Genomic DNA, 15434 nt, shown 5'->3' with positions numbered 1-15434 from the left:
CTGTCCGTATGAGGACATTGAAGTTCCGCTCACCTACCAGGAGCATATAAACTGGTTTAAAGGCACCCTTCCCCATACAAGAGATAAAGTAATACTCAGTCTGCTCGGAAGAGTCGGAGCAACATGGCCAGTACTAGTGGCCTATACACCACATCCTGGCATTGACACAATGCTAGTAGGAGACGTACAAACACTTCATAAAGAACTAACAGAACTTTACAGAAACATGACACAGTTTGTGAAGAGAACACTCACACTTCAGCCAGCCACGCTATACCAACATGATCAATTCAAACTTTCACAAGTAAAATAATGCCCGGAATGTTACACACAGTCATGGGTAAGATGCCCACTAAATGTGAACAAATTCCATTCTGGGTAGTTAAAAAATAACACAGCTAGAGGCAGTACTTCCACACGCCAGCCCACAAGAAAAACACAGAATGTTAACAATCAGCTTGCCCATGGGGATAACTCCCCAGATAGAAGGTTGTACCACTTGAGGTACAGTCTTCGCTGCCATATATACTAGGACTCAAGGTATCCCGTCATTAGCATACAGAACCAGTATGTAGCAGAACCTGCTCTAAACTTATGGATGAAATTATTAGATAATTTTGTCCAGTTTGCCCAGGTGACAGCTATAATATTAGCAAACATTAAAGGGGAGGCAGCAGCAGTGGCAATACACCACCGCTTGAGGGAGTTCACTCCTTTACAACAGGAACAAAAATTACCCAAAATTATTGAAACATCTTATGCAGAATTAAGTAGTGATAGTTTGGGAGTTAGAACAGTAAAACCTCAACTGATGGATGGTCCTGAAAAGGATAACATCAAGCAAATACCTGCTTCTTCAAAGAAGAAATTGGACAATAACAAACAACAAAAGAATAAAGAGAATAGATCTCAATCCAGAGGTAGATCTCCTCAACAGGAGACCTTAGAAAGGAGGTATAACCTTAGGAATAGAGATAACATTAGAAAACCTGACAGGTATCAGGACACTGATACACATTCCTCTAGTTCCTGCCAGGGTTCATCATAAACCTCAGAGAGGGAGGGACGGTCAGAACACAGACAAGAAGAGCATGCAAAGTCCAGAGACAGTATCAAATAAAACAAGAAGCTAAAAAACAGGTCAGGAAGATCGTAGATCAACTTGAATACCAGGGGGTGATTGAAACTTGCACCTCTTCAATTAACAATCCTTTGTTTCCCGTAATGAGACCTGACAATACATATCATCTAGTTTTAGACTACAGACATCTGAACTCATGAACAAAAATATTTGCAGAACAGAATGCACACAGTGCCGCATTGATGAATAACATTGTGCGGGAAAAGTACAAAACAACCCTAGAAATCTCAAATGGATTTTGTGCCTGAGAGCAGATATTTGACAGCATTCTAAGCGCTAGGCTCTCAGAAGCAATTTTGTCGACTCCCAGAGGGGTATAAGAACAGCCCGGGGCTATTCTCAGCTAGGGTAACTGAGTGGCTTTAGAATCTGGATGAAGAGGCATTGTCCTATGTAGATTATATTTTTCTGACGAATGATGACCTAGAGGAACACTTGACCAGGGTGAGCACCATCATTTTGGGATTCACTTCTGAGGGCTACGAATTCAACTTTTAAAAGTCAAAAATAGCCCACCTCAATGTCCTATTTTTAGGATATGAGCTTCCAAGTGAAAAGAAAAGCTTGGCAGCCAACGTTTTAGAAAAGTGTGTGCTGCTCCAACTTCCAAAATCATTGAAAAATGTACAATCCTTACTGGGATTCCTGAATTTTGGTAGACCATACATTTTGGATTACGCAGAGAGGGTTAAATCTTTCTATGACCTCATAACACCTGATTTTTTAGTTAGGCAATGGACCCAGGAACACACAGATATCCTTCGTTACCTACAAGCTGACATGATAGCGTCTAAACACTTACAGACACGGGTAAATATCCGCAACCTGGTGATCCGTATAGTTGCAGGTCAATCTGGGTACACCTACCTAACATACAATGAAGGTGAAACAGTAACTATAGCATACAAATCACACTTATACTAGAATGCTGAGATGTGTTTCACATCCACCGAACAAATTCTGACAGCAGTAGAGACTGCTGTCGTGAGAGAAAGAGGACTGGCTCAGGGGAAACAAATATTTTTTGTGGCTCCGGTACCAGCCTTAGAGGCTGCTACAAAGGCAAGCGTTCCAAATGCTAAATCCTTACATCCGAGATGGATACAATGGGCTAATTCTCTCACTGCAACAGATGTAGAATACAGACACGACCCACGTCTGAAAGCACAAGCATTTCTGCAATATAAACAAGAATATCCTCTCCCGAATAAAATAATGTCTCTAGATAAGTATTAATACATAATTTACACTGATGGATCTGCTCAGCCGGCCATTGTAAGTAAACAATACAGCGCTGCATGTGCAATTCTAAAAGGTCATATGCAGGACGGCAAGTTCCATCCAAGCTGAACAAAAACACAGTCTCCAGGAGACTGCACAGCTCAGCTGGCAGAATTAAAAGCTCTATTACTGGCACTGATAAATATGGATCGAGAATTCACCACACTAAGTGTGGGTGATTCTTTTTACTGTGTCCAGTCAAACAATAAATATCTATACTATTGGGGACAAAATGGGTTTAAGGACTCGAAAGGTGGCACAATTAAGCATAAAATGCTATGGGAACAGGACGCTGAGGTGAAAAACGAACTACCATTATCATAAATAACTCTTTACACCAAGGATGCATCCCTGACACCCTCAAAGCCGGGCAGGTATCCCCCATTCTAAAGAAACCTACGGCTGACCCTGCGGACTTAAACAATTACCGCCCTATATCCAACATCCCCACCCTGGCCAAACTCTTAGAAAAATGTGTACAACCTCCACAACCTCCAGGGGCATATTATTAGGGGTGGGCGGAATTTGCGAAATTAACTTTCGCAAATTATCGCAAACAAGCGGAAATATCGCGAAGATGCGGAAGTTTTTTTCCGGCATGTTCGCGAGATTTTCTGCATGGTTGCAGGTCGTCAACTTACCCATGTGGTTGCTTGTGGGCGCGGCCATCTAGTTTTGAGTTTTCTCGCGGTGCATGATCGCGAGAAGAAAGACGTGATCGCGCGACGCATGACGTCACTGCGGGCGCGAACTGTCGCGAGACAGCGCAAATGGCTAAAAACAATACAACATCTCATGGAGAACGCGACCGGATCAAGAAAACTTGTCGGCGAAGGCAGGGATTCAGGTAAGGCGATCGCGCGCGCGCGAGAATGTATTATTTTATAGCGCGAGCAAGAAACAAATTATCGCCAAGCTGCGGAAACCAGAATTTTTGACATTTTCGCGCTCTCCGCGGAACGCGTAAATGTCAAATTATCGCAATTTCCGCGAACGGAACGAAATTTTCGCCCAGGCCTACATATTATCAAGCACGGTGTTAAAATTATCGCTGCTTTAGCTGCAGAAAACTGCAGCTAAAGTGGCGATAATGGACTTGATAATATGCCGCAGAGAATTCCCATAGAAGTGCAATCAAAACGAGAAGGAGAAGTAGCAAGGGTTTTTATAATGAGGTCCAGCATACGTACCCAAGAGACTATGTGTAAACCATGAGTATGCAGTTCCTGACAGAAAGAAAGATGACAGGTAATAACTGTGGTGTAGACACCAGTCTAATGCAGGAGAGTGATCTCCTTTTGGAAAAAGACCCTCACACACCTGACAAGAAGGTGTCTTGCTTCATCATCGGGTCTGCTCCTACTCGGGCCGGCGCTGCAATGCCCGATCAGGCGCCCGTGATGGGGCCTACTTAACGGAGATCCTCTGCCCCTACCTCTGTCTAAAAAAGGAGGTGCAGGTCCAGTTTGGTAGAAGAGTGGTGGGCCTTGTGGGTATACTGGATATTGCCAGAAAGGTGGACCCTGGTAGGGTGGAGCGTTGTATGAAGGAAACATGGGTGGTTGGTAAGGTCGTGTCTTTCTATTGTTCCAATTCCCAGTGTTAGAATCATTACTAGATGTGGAACCTCTCCGTGAGGTGTTGGAGCTGTCGTCTGAGGAGTATCCAGTCACGGAACTCGTATAGTCTGCTTTAAGATAGGGGTAGACTTTCTCAGTCGAGAATTTCTGGATGACAACTTACTCTTGAAGGCTGCTGGCTGAATTGTAACTTTAATAGCACCCTCTGCCGCTTGGATTCTGATTAATAAAGCATCTGCTATTCTTTTCGCTGTATTTATGGGTAGGACTAACTCTGTGGATCTGCTAAGGGAACCGTGAGTAACGAAACTGTGTTTTTCTCAAACTTGATAAGACGCATCAGCGTTGCCGCCTTTCGGGCCTTAGCGGTTTTCCCCCACCAGCTTTGGGCGATAGACTTCTCATACAAGTAAGCATCTGTTTAATCTTTTAATTTTGACACCGTGTGCTGTGTGCTTTATACCACGATACATGGATGACCTTGCCAGAGCGTCGTCTTGATATCCACCGCTTCCTAACCAATCGTAGGGGTGGTGAGAGACCTTTAATCCTATTCCTCTCCTCCTCCCTCCCAATACTCCCTCTCCCTCCAGTGCGTCTACCTGATTGATCTCGCACCAGTCTTTACCTTATTGCCCGGGGCTACGACCTTTACTTTTCTAGCCTTATGTTCCTTGATCAACCCGAAACAATTTGTCCACACCGCTCTTTTACAACAACTAATGATGAACTAATAACTTTTTACCATATACCAGGACACTAGAACTCAGTGTCGACGGTGACCGGTACTGTTATGGCCTGGACCATAAGCAAGAAGGGTAAGGACTTCCTTGTGGTCTGAGTTTTACGCTGTTTACAATAGTCATACTTTCCATAGCAATCTCCAGTGTGACAACGCACTACATTATTTCCATCACCTGAATGCTCATCGATTGATTAAAGACAATTTGGTTGCATCGAGCATTTCACTGCCGATTAGGCCACCTGCATGCTTGTGATGCACTATCACCAATTGAATCAACAGTACTGGTTCTGAATGAAATGATATTGTATTACTTTATCTTTGACTGCTTTTAACTGTTTTTATCCTTACAGGTTAATACTTCTTTATATACTTCTTTATATCTTTATTGACACCAGAGGTACCCCCACATTTTTTAGGGTGCTGTAAGGGTGGTCACTTTTCACTTCAAGTGCTGGGTGTCCACCACCAAAATATGTGTAGTTAGTTTCAACTAGGTCCTGAGGAATTGCCATCAAATTGATAATAGGGCAAGAAACATGTTGACCACATTATATTTTTTTAGCGTATACATGCACAACATAGAGTGACTATACGCGACTCTTTAATTTTAATTAGGGGAATAGCCAACTTCATTAAAATTATTTTGATTGGACTACTTTTCCTATTTTAACTTCACTTTACACTTCACGTTCACCTACACCAGGACCCTTACTCGCACTTCACCTGCCGGCTTCGGAATGAAGATCTCCGTTAATTAGGCCCCATCACGGGCACCTGATCGGGCATTGCAGCGCCGGCCCGAGTAGGAGCAGACCCGATGATGAAGCAAGACACCTTGTTGTCAGGTGTGTGAGGGTCTTTTTCCAAAAGGAGATCACTCTCCTGCATTAGACTGGTGTCTACACCACAGTTATTACCTGTCATCTTTCTTTCTGTCAGGAACTGCATACTCATGGTTTACACAATTCCCATAGAAGCCCATGTTGACACCAGAACATGGGCTTCTATGGGAATTTTCAAGGGCATATTATCAAGCCCATCATCGCCGCTTTAGCGGCAGTTTTCTGCCGCTAAAGCGGCGATAATTTTAACGCAGTTTCTTGATAATATGCCCCCCAATTGGTAAGACATATAGACCATTTCAACCTACTCAACAAATACCAATCAGGTTTCCGTGCAGGTCACAGCACTGAATCAGCCATGACCAATATAATTGACGATGCTCTACAAATCCTAGATCAGAACGGAGCCTGCTTACTCATCTTGCTAGACTTTTCCTCAGCCTTTGATACCGTCAAACACGATAACCTGATAGACCTTCTGCAACACAGAATGGGTTATTTGGATCAGTTCTAAATTGGTTTACTTCGTTCTTCCAAAACAGATCGCAACGATTCAAGGTCAACCACTCCCTGTCCAAACCCGTCCCAGTCACCTTAGGAGTCCCACAAGGATCTTCTCTATCTCCTACACTGTTCAATCCATTTATGGAACCACTCACTGAAATTCTCTACTCGTCTAACGTTCAATATCACATGCACGCTGACGACACACAACTATACCTTAATATCCATACCCTAGAAGACATCAAATCGCTCAACACAACTTTCGGAAAAACTCAGACCTGGCTGGCAGAAAACCATCTAAAACTGAATGCCCTCAAAACCGAATTCCTTCTAATCACTCCTCTCGCCCAAGTACCCATAATGCAAGACTGAATCAAACACCTTACTGCACTCAACTGCCAACCTCTCATTGTTGACTCAGCGAAATCCCTGGGAATAAAACTGGACAGAAACCTCAATATGCAGAAACACATCAGCAACGCAGCAAAAAGGAGCAAACTTTTAGATAAATACTTTGAGAAAACTGAAACCTTTACTGCCTGAAAAGGACTTCAAGCTGGCAGTACAAGCTCTAGTCATCCCAAGAGTGGAATACGGGAATGTCTCTCTCTGCAGCCTGCCCAGAGCTGCAGCGGCCATTCTAAGAGCCTCAATCAACGCCACAGTGAGACTTATCACTGGCTCCAAAAGAAGCTCCCACATATCCCTGACCTAAAATCCCTTAATTGGCTACCTTTTGAAGCCAAAGTTCATCTGAAAATAGCATGTATGACACATAAAGCCATTCATCTCAACGCACCCAGCTATCTGGCACAGAAACTGGCACCCTCATGTGGGGTCAGATCTTCAAGAAGTGCTAAAAACCTTTTACTGAAACCACAAAGATTCAACAAGAAGAAAACATACAACCAAACCTTTTCAGGGATGGCGCTCAGAATTTGGAATGCACTATCCCCAGAAACTAGACTTAATCCCTCCACTGCATCTTTCAAAAAAGAAGTGAAATCGCTTCTCATGGCTAAATTCACTTGAGCAGAGACTACTGTTATTATGCGACCCAACGTATGTTCTACATAGAACTACATAATGTCTACTGTCCATCCAGGTATCCTAGATATTGTATCTATATTATGCTTGATATACATGGAACGTTTTGCTATGTACCATCTACCTATGTATCTATGATAGAGTGTTTACACTATCATTGACTAGCACTGAACTTTATGTTATTTACCTCATACCCTATGTTCTTAAGATACTTACCTTGTAAAGCGCTCTGATACCCGCAAGGGTCTTGTTCGCGCTATATAAAACTTTCAAAATAAAATAAACACCAAGAACTCATGTGCAAAACACGCTGAGTCATCAAGACGTGATGGGGTAAACGTTGAAGGGAATTCATTGGCTGAAGAAGCAGCGAAGGGGACAATACGAACTGCTCCCGTAGCTGCAATCTCTCATTCAAAAACAATAATAGATGGACAGATAATGGAAGCTGTCATTGCTTCATGCAAAGACAATAAGGCATTGCTAAAAGGTTTTCCACTCAAGTACTCCTACAAGTTAAATGTAAATAACGTTCCATTTGTTCAGATTTCAGGAGTGGGTGATAGAGTAATACCAAAGATGGATCGCAGATTAGGGTTAACCCCTTCAGTGCCCCGCCCTTTCCCCCTCCTGTGCCGGGCATTGTATTAGCGGGCGGGGTCCATGACGAGATAGTCTCGTCATGGGCACAGCGCAACCGCGCTCCATGACGAGACTATCTCGTCATGGGCATAGAAGAGATTAATACTAGCTGCACACGAGGGTCTGGGTTCTGCACATGCAGGAGTTACTGCAACAGTTTATTTATTGAAACAACGCTATTGGTGGCCATGGTTAACAAAGCAGACCAAAGATTATGTCTTAAAATGTGACATCTATCAGCAGATGAAGGGGTCCACCGCAGCACGCCCAACACAGACACCTTAATTAATATCAGACAGACCACTTGCGTGTGTATATTTGGACCACTGCAGCCCCTTACAATCTGATGGGGCTTACAAGTACATCATGATTGCAGTGGATTCCGGCTCGAGGTTCCTCTGGCTATGGCCTCAGCGCTCGGCTGATGCTCTAACTGTTATCAAAGATTTGGGAGTCTTCATAGGGACATACGCAGTTGGCACTTTATATTCTGACTGTGGCCCCACGTTTTGCTCTAGGGATTACAAGGAAGCCATGGGAAGTTTGGGTGTTGCATTGCAGTACTCCTCTCTCCCTACCATCCCAGGGGAAATTCGTTTGTGGAGAGGAAAAACTGGGACTTAAAGCATTCTTTAACAGCAAGAGTATTAGGTACAGGTGGCAGTTGGGTCAATCATTTGTATGGAGTACAGCGAGTCATTAACAACATGCCAAGAAGTTCTCTAAGAGTAGTCACACCTCACGAGGTTCTATTTGGGACGAGAATGTGGCTACCTGATCTTGATTGTGAAGGCACAGTGGCGGATGAATAACCTTCTGACATCAATAAACATTTGGCTGTTTTACAGGATCTCAATGAATCCAGAGCACTTTGAAGTAACGTGCAGGTGAAAAGGACCGCCACTAGAGAATTCTATTCAGTCACGGCAAGACCTGTCTGGGTCCCAAAAGTCGGGGATCTGGTCAGACAAAAGATAGTGGACGAGAAAGAATTTGGGCCATCCTACAGAAAGCATGTACTTGTCCTGGCCGTTGAAGGAACAAGAACTGTACTTCTACCGTCTCTTGCCGGAGAAAAGGAGAAGAGATTTGTCTCCATTGATCTGATTAAACCACACTCTGTGGCCGATGCTGAATAGTAGGCCTCGTGGACTCCTGGGTAGCCGATGCCCTCCTCTCGCTACCATACAGGAAGTTCAGACAGAAACGCTCATCACATTTGAAGAATCTCCGGTACGGAATGATGAACTATGCAACAATGCAATGGAACTCGTTCCTCTTGAAACAGAAATTCAAAATCAAAATGAAAGACAAATTCCAATTCGACCTAACACTGATTTCTACATCAATATGCCTCAAGAAGAGCCATCTACAAGTTCAACAAAACCTGCTGAGATACCACAAATAGATCGAACTGCATCTGGCTATTTCATTGACTTTGATACCTTTTCATTGGATCCAAGTGAACATGAAACAACGCCAGCCCCAATATCTTGTCAACAGCAATTCAAAGACTTCTTCACTTTTCTTAAAAATACACATCTGGTGTCACCGTGCCTAGAACTTTGGATAATAACTGGTATATTGTGCCTTCTTTTCTGGATAGGCTTAGTAACTGTTCTCTGCTTACTTATTAATAGAACTTATCTGTGCCAAAGCTCTGCAGCATCAAAAGTGAACTTGATCCTGAAACCTCATATTTCATCACATTGTGACCAAAGAGTCTTGTCCTATACCTGATGGTATAGGATGGGACAAGGTTGATTATGATATATTTGGTTCAACAGAACGTTTAAAAATACCTAATTTATTTAAAGTTTCCTTAAATGATATTATTACCTCCAGTACATTTTCAGATGATTGGGATTTTGAAACTGTAAACAATATGTTGTCTGATTTGGAACAATCTGCCGCATTTTCTAGCAATGAAATGTTAGAAGACTCATCAGACTTTAACACCATGTATTGTTATCAACATTATGGTCATCATTTTCTACACACATTCAGTACCACTAGGAATGTTTTCACATATCACCAATGGGAACATTGCCCTACACCACCAAAAAGTAGTTCAAGACCTTTTGCACAGAACTTTTCATATTTTTCAGGGTTTAACATTTCAGACCCTACCTTGTATTACTAAATGGTTGCACCTTCATCCGTACAGAAAAGATATGATTACTAACACCAAAGAGATATATTCTGCTTCATTCATTACCCAACTGTCTGAACAGGGTTTCGACTTATGGAAAGACACTATAGACTTAAAATCAGTCTGGATTTCTAGAGACTGGCAAGTACAGGGAAGAGAAGCGCTATTTAGAGCATGGCTCATTCCTCAGCAGATGATATTTCTGAATGATACTGTGCAACAGACTTCCTGTCTTGAAATAGCCAAGAAAAAGGAGTTGAACACACCTCGGATCCAACACCCTCACATGCCGAGGAAAATTTGACATCACAAGAAGGGGCTACATTAGATGACATTTTACAATACAATAGATCAGACCCCAATTGGAAGGGATGGTTGGTTTGGCCCACAGACACAAACAGATGTCAAGGAAGATTCAGGGGTACCACTGAAGGGTTCAGTATCCATAGGCCAGACCCACGCTATGTAAAAATAGAACTTCCGGGGGTGGTGACATCATACAGTGTTGGGAAGTTATGCCTCGATTGGCTAAAAACCTCAACACTACCACAGGTGAAACAGCACTTATCCTTACTAACAGAGGATGTGGACCTACAGGACTTTTTATTAGGTCCCCGAAAGCCACGTCAGAAGCGTTTCTTATATGCACTCAATAATGAAATCTGGAAAATCTCCCAACAAGAAGCAGCGGAGAGACTTTGAGAAACAGATAGAATTAACCTAGAGAAGGTGTTAGCCATAGTTGACAATGGTATGACTATGTTAACTTCCAGGATTTATTCACTAGGCAGCATTGTATCTTCTGCTATTGATGTCCTAGAACACGATTTGTCCATATTACAGCACGGGCAATCACAACTACGTTCAATTATACTACTAAACTGGACGCTGCAAACACTGTGCGCTGGTTCGGTGCCTTGGTGTTTCATCAAGAGTACGTCTTTGTTTTCTGCGTACAATCTGATGCAAAAAAAGATAACAATGGCACAAAGAGGATCGAAATATACAATGCTACTTATTGAAAAATTGGACAAGTTACCTTTTACTGAGGCAGAATCGCCATCCTCAGAGTGGTTAATCCATGGACATATAAAACTACCGGTCACAACTTTCCAGTTTCAGTATTGCCTAGAACAACAACAGGCAGGCAGATATGAGGAAATGGGTAGGGAATTCATCAAGGAATCTTGGGAAAACAGTACAGATTTTGATGCAGGAGTGGGGATCTAGAAGTGTTTCTAAGCGGTACAAACTGCAAGAGGGCCTATAATGGTTCAGTGGCGAACCTATCCTGTCACTTGAAAGGTACCCCAGCAGCAATGATTACCCCTGATTCAAACAACTTTTGATTGGGAGTTACTTGATGCTGAACTATCAAGGTTGTTGTGAGATGCTTCTGGGCATCGCATATCTAGTCACCATGTGATCCAGGGTTACTTGCTGCATGCAAGTATTGTTTCCACCGACACACATAGTCAGGGAGGTGCTGCTATGGCCTTCATTGAATGTTTCCTTCATAAGGTTTGATACTCTGAGCAGAATGAAAGCCATGCTTCTTCACAAAATCATGCCCTTAACCTCCGCCGGGAGACTTTTGATGTCCAAATAGAAAGGTCCTCGGCTGAGATACAGCTACAGATATGTACGAACTGCCCCTTCCTTTTCAGAGAAATAGTAAATCGTATCTTTAACGTTTTGGATACGACGGGTATAGTCCACCTATTTAAGACCATAGGTTGGGGACTGTTTAGCACCTTTCAGACGGTCCTCAGAGTTATACCGAACCTTTTACACTCTGTATTCTGAAGCATTTTTGCAGGACTTCCGCTGATCCTGTTACTAATAGCAGGTATCCTGATTGTAATATTACTGCTTTGCAATGGATGTCCCAGTCACCAAGGAGATGGAAAAAGCACTCTTAGAGCATAAATACTGTGATCGCATGGTACAACATCTGGGCACACCTTGCCTACGGGAATTGAGCGCCTCTTGGTTCCTGTCATTTAGACCAGTCTGGATGGATTGCGTCCTACCTTTTCTCCAATGTCTGTTCTGCGAAGAAGTATGCATGTTGGATCTCTGTCTGACACAACCGGCCATCAATGCTTTACTGGACCCGATTAATGGCCCATGTACTGCAGTGTCCCCAGCGTGTTCCCATGTTGATGGTGGCATTCTTAGAGCCACCACAGGAAGTCTCTGCTCTTGTTGGCAGGGATACTGGCTTCTCCACTAACACTCAGGCCTTGGAAGGTGCACAGGCTGCCCCAGCATCGGCTGCTAGCAGTACAGAAGATCATCTGTGCTCAATTGACATAATCTGCTAGGTGTTACAGGGATCATCGTCTGCGAAGGCAGGCAACAGCAATGTTGCATCTACCAGCTAGGACACATAAGCCTTTGGCTCGTTGTGTGCTGGGAAAAATTCAGCCTTTTTCAAAAACAACTCAAATAAGTGCTTCAAAACAATTGGCACTTTTTATGACCTGCATGGCTTTCCGATGCTTGTAGTCGTTCAAACTATATATAGGGACACATTAGAGCTATTGTTTGAGTGACATTTTTTCAACATTTTTTTAAGTTTTAAAACATTTTTTGGCAAAATTATTGTTTTTACTGTACTTATTTGCATACCAGTGCCTAGATAGCCTAGTAGTACGTTAGAATTGAATTATGTTGTCCAGTCGGATGAGGAGTGTTATTTTCCATATAGGTACCCCAATATAGGCTCAAGTAACATTGTAACCTTTCACCTATACTCTCCCCTACATCACACAAATAACGGTTCTTGGGGACTGACCTTTTACCTAGATACGAAACAGCACACAGAAGGCAGGATTTTCCCTGGTAAATGCCTCATGCATGAGGATTCTTGGAAACTCAGCAGGACTACCATCTCCTGCATAATAACTATATGTAAAGTTCATTCCTGACGTCATCCTAAGTCCGTCAAGGGGCACAGCAAGGTAGAACCCCCGGGGAGACCTTTGGGTATATAAACATCACATCTTGCTGAGACAAAGGGAGGAGAACTAAGACTTCCATGCTGACACACTGACGCAAGATGCTAAGGCTCCTGCATGCAGATACTCCAGCTCGCAGTGGTCTAACATCCCTTGCGGAGAGTCCAACCCGAGACCAATATGGGGTCCCACAGTCTCTCACTTCAGGTAATGGGGTTCACTTATCCTAGAGGGATTCATGGCTTAACACATACACACAGGCTAGGTACACTTGGGTCCATCTAGTTAGGATTGAATCATAGGAGTACGCATTTTATCATCCTGTATTTTATATACCTGCTTGAATTCATGGTTTTAGCACAATGGTGGGAATCTAACATCCTTGTAATTTCCTAGTGCTTCTAATCATTTATATCTGTTTCTGTCTTGTGGTTGTTTCAGCACACCTATTTTACAGTGGAATCAAGACTGTTCAATAAATGTTTATTGAAAAACGTCCATATCGTTTATTCTGAGTATCTCTCAGAGACAAAGTGAGCATGAGTGACTGAGCGAAAAGTATTACACTGTTTCCACTGTCCTGAGAGATCAGGGTTGTCATGTTCGATAGTTGCCAATAACTATTTCCTTCTTGGTAAGAGGAGTTTCTAGTGGCACTGTGAACACAGTCCAACACCAATTCTATAGTGTATGTTGTCTAAACGTGCAGATTCTATTAAGGTTTATAGGAACTACATGACACTCCAAGTCCTGCCTTCATCCACACTAAACACAGTCCCTTCCAGGCTCGAAATGATCTCAGGAAAGATGTATTTAGTTTAACAAGCTTGTCTCCTAACTGTACCGGGCTGTGTGTAAGCAGGCAACAACTGAGCCAAACATGTGTGGATAATTCCACTAATAACGGCCAATACTGTATCCAAAACTGGCCATTTGTGTTGATTACCCAGTATATACTTTACATGCAGTAAGGTTATTGCCAAAAATGCCACAAAATTGTTTTTGCAAACCATGCTACGAAGAGCACGAGCAGGGATAGTGAGCACCGTTTATATTTTCCCTCACCATTACTAACTGTTCACTCAATGGGCAGGATGCTGCATGCTGAATCAGCATTCTATGCTTTACTGACTCTGTCAGAGTCACCAACGAATCCAATGTCACCAGGCACATCTTCCAAGAAGGAATGAAAGCTGTCGCCACCTGGGTGAAGAACAGCTGCCTTTAGCTTAACTCAGACAAGTCAGAAGTCTTCATCCTGGGATCCACTCTCTCTGCACCACAAACCACAAACAAGCTCCTTAGTTGACTACAACGAATCCAGAACGCCTTGGCTCAACTGATCCTCGACGTCCCCCGCCGCAGCCACATCACCCCCCACCTGAGAGGCCTGCACTGGCTCCCCGTCAACAAGAGAATCATCTTCAAACTCCTCATCCACGCACACAAAGCACTACACAACACCGGACCCACCTACCTCAACAACCGACTCAGCTTCCACACCCCCTCCCGAAACCTCTGCTCAGCCAACCTCGCCCTCGCCACAGTCCCTCGGATCTGAAAAACCACAGCCGGCAGAAGATCCTTCTCCTACCTCGCCGCCAAGACCTGGAACACTCTCCCAACCAACCTACGACAGACTCAGGACCTGCTGGCCTTCAGAAGACTCCTCAAGACCTGGCTCTTCGATCAGTAGCGCCCCCCCCCAGCGCCTTGAAACCCTCACGGGTATGAAGCGCGCTTTATAAATTATAATGATTGATTGATGGAATGATACCTCGCAGCCCTCTGCCTAGGAACTCCCCTCACCGCGATAAACTACGCATGAAACCTTTGCATCGTACTAGACACGACCCGCAGATGGATCCCCACCAAATCCAGAAAGACCGTCACTCATGTGCTCATCAGCAGCAGACTCGACTACGGCAACGCAATCTAGACTGGCATTATGCAGAAAAACTTCTGAAAGCTCCAAAATGTTCAGAACACCACAGCAAGACTGGTCCTCGACCTTCCCGGCAGAGCCATATCACTCAACACCTCGGCGAACTCCACTGGCTCCCAGTAGACGGAAGAATAACCTTTAAACTCCTCACCCACGCATGCAAAGCCCTCCACAACGCCGGCCAGCATATCTGAACAGCTGCTTCTCCTTCCATGCACCCAAAATACACCTCTGCTCCACCAGCATGCCTCTGCCACCGTCCCATGGATCCGCAAGACCAGAATTGGGCGAAAGTCCTTCTCCTTCCTCGCTGCGAAGACCTAGAACACCCTACCCCTCCACCTCAGAATATCTCCCACACTACCCTAGTTCAGGCAGGACCTCAAGACTTGGCTCTTCGAGTGACCCAAGTACTTAGACAGATCAGCTCTCCACCTCCACCCAGCACCTTGAGACCCTCATGGGTAAGTAGTTGCGCTTTACAAAATGCTCATTGATTGAGTGAGCAAGCATTGCGCACAATATTGAAAGTATCGGTAAATGCAGAAATCAGAGTGGAGCACTCAGCAATGAACAAAACTAGAGAATAAAG

At 43.8% G+C, this 15434-nt stretch overlaps 1 protein-coding gene across 1 annotated transcript in view; it reads right to left on the bottom strand.

The window, feature by feature from the left end:
* The window catches only part of LOC146860906 (mucin-5B-like), an 814361-nt gene that overhangs the window by 665298 nt on the left and 133629 nt on the right, over nt 1–15434 (bottom strand). The gene's annotated exons all lie outside the window — the stretch shown is intronic.

Source organism: Triturus cristatus, chromosome 3_1 (genome assembly GCF_964204655.1).
Source record: "Triturus cristatus chromosome 3_1, aTriCri1.1, whole genome shotgun sequence".
Taxonomy (NCBI): Eukaryota; Metazoa; Chordata; class Amphibia; order Caudata; family Salamandridae; genus Triturus; species Triturus cristatus.
The sequence above is the reverse complement of the archived record's forward strand: the minus strand, read 5'-3'. Positions and strand labels throughout refer to the sequence as shown.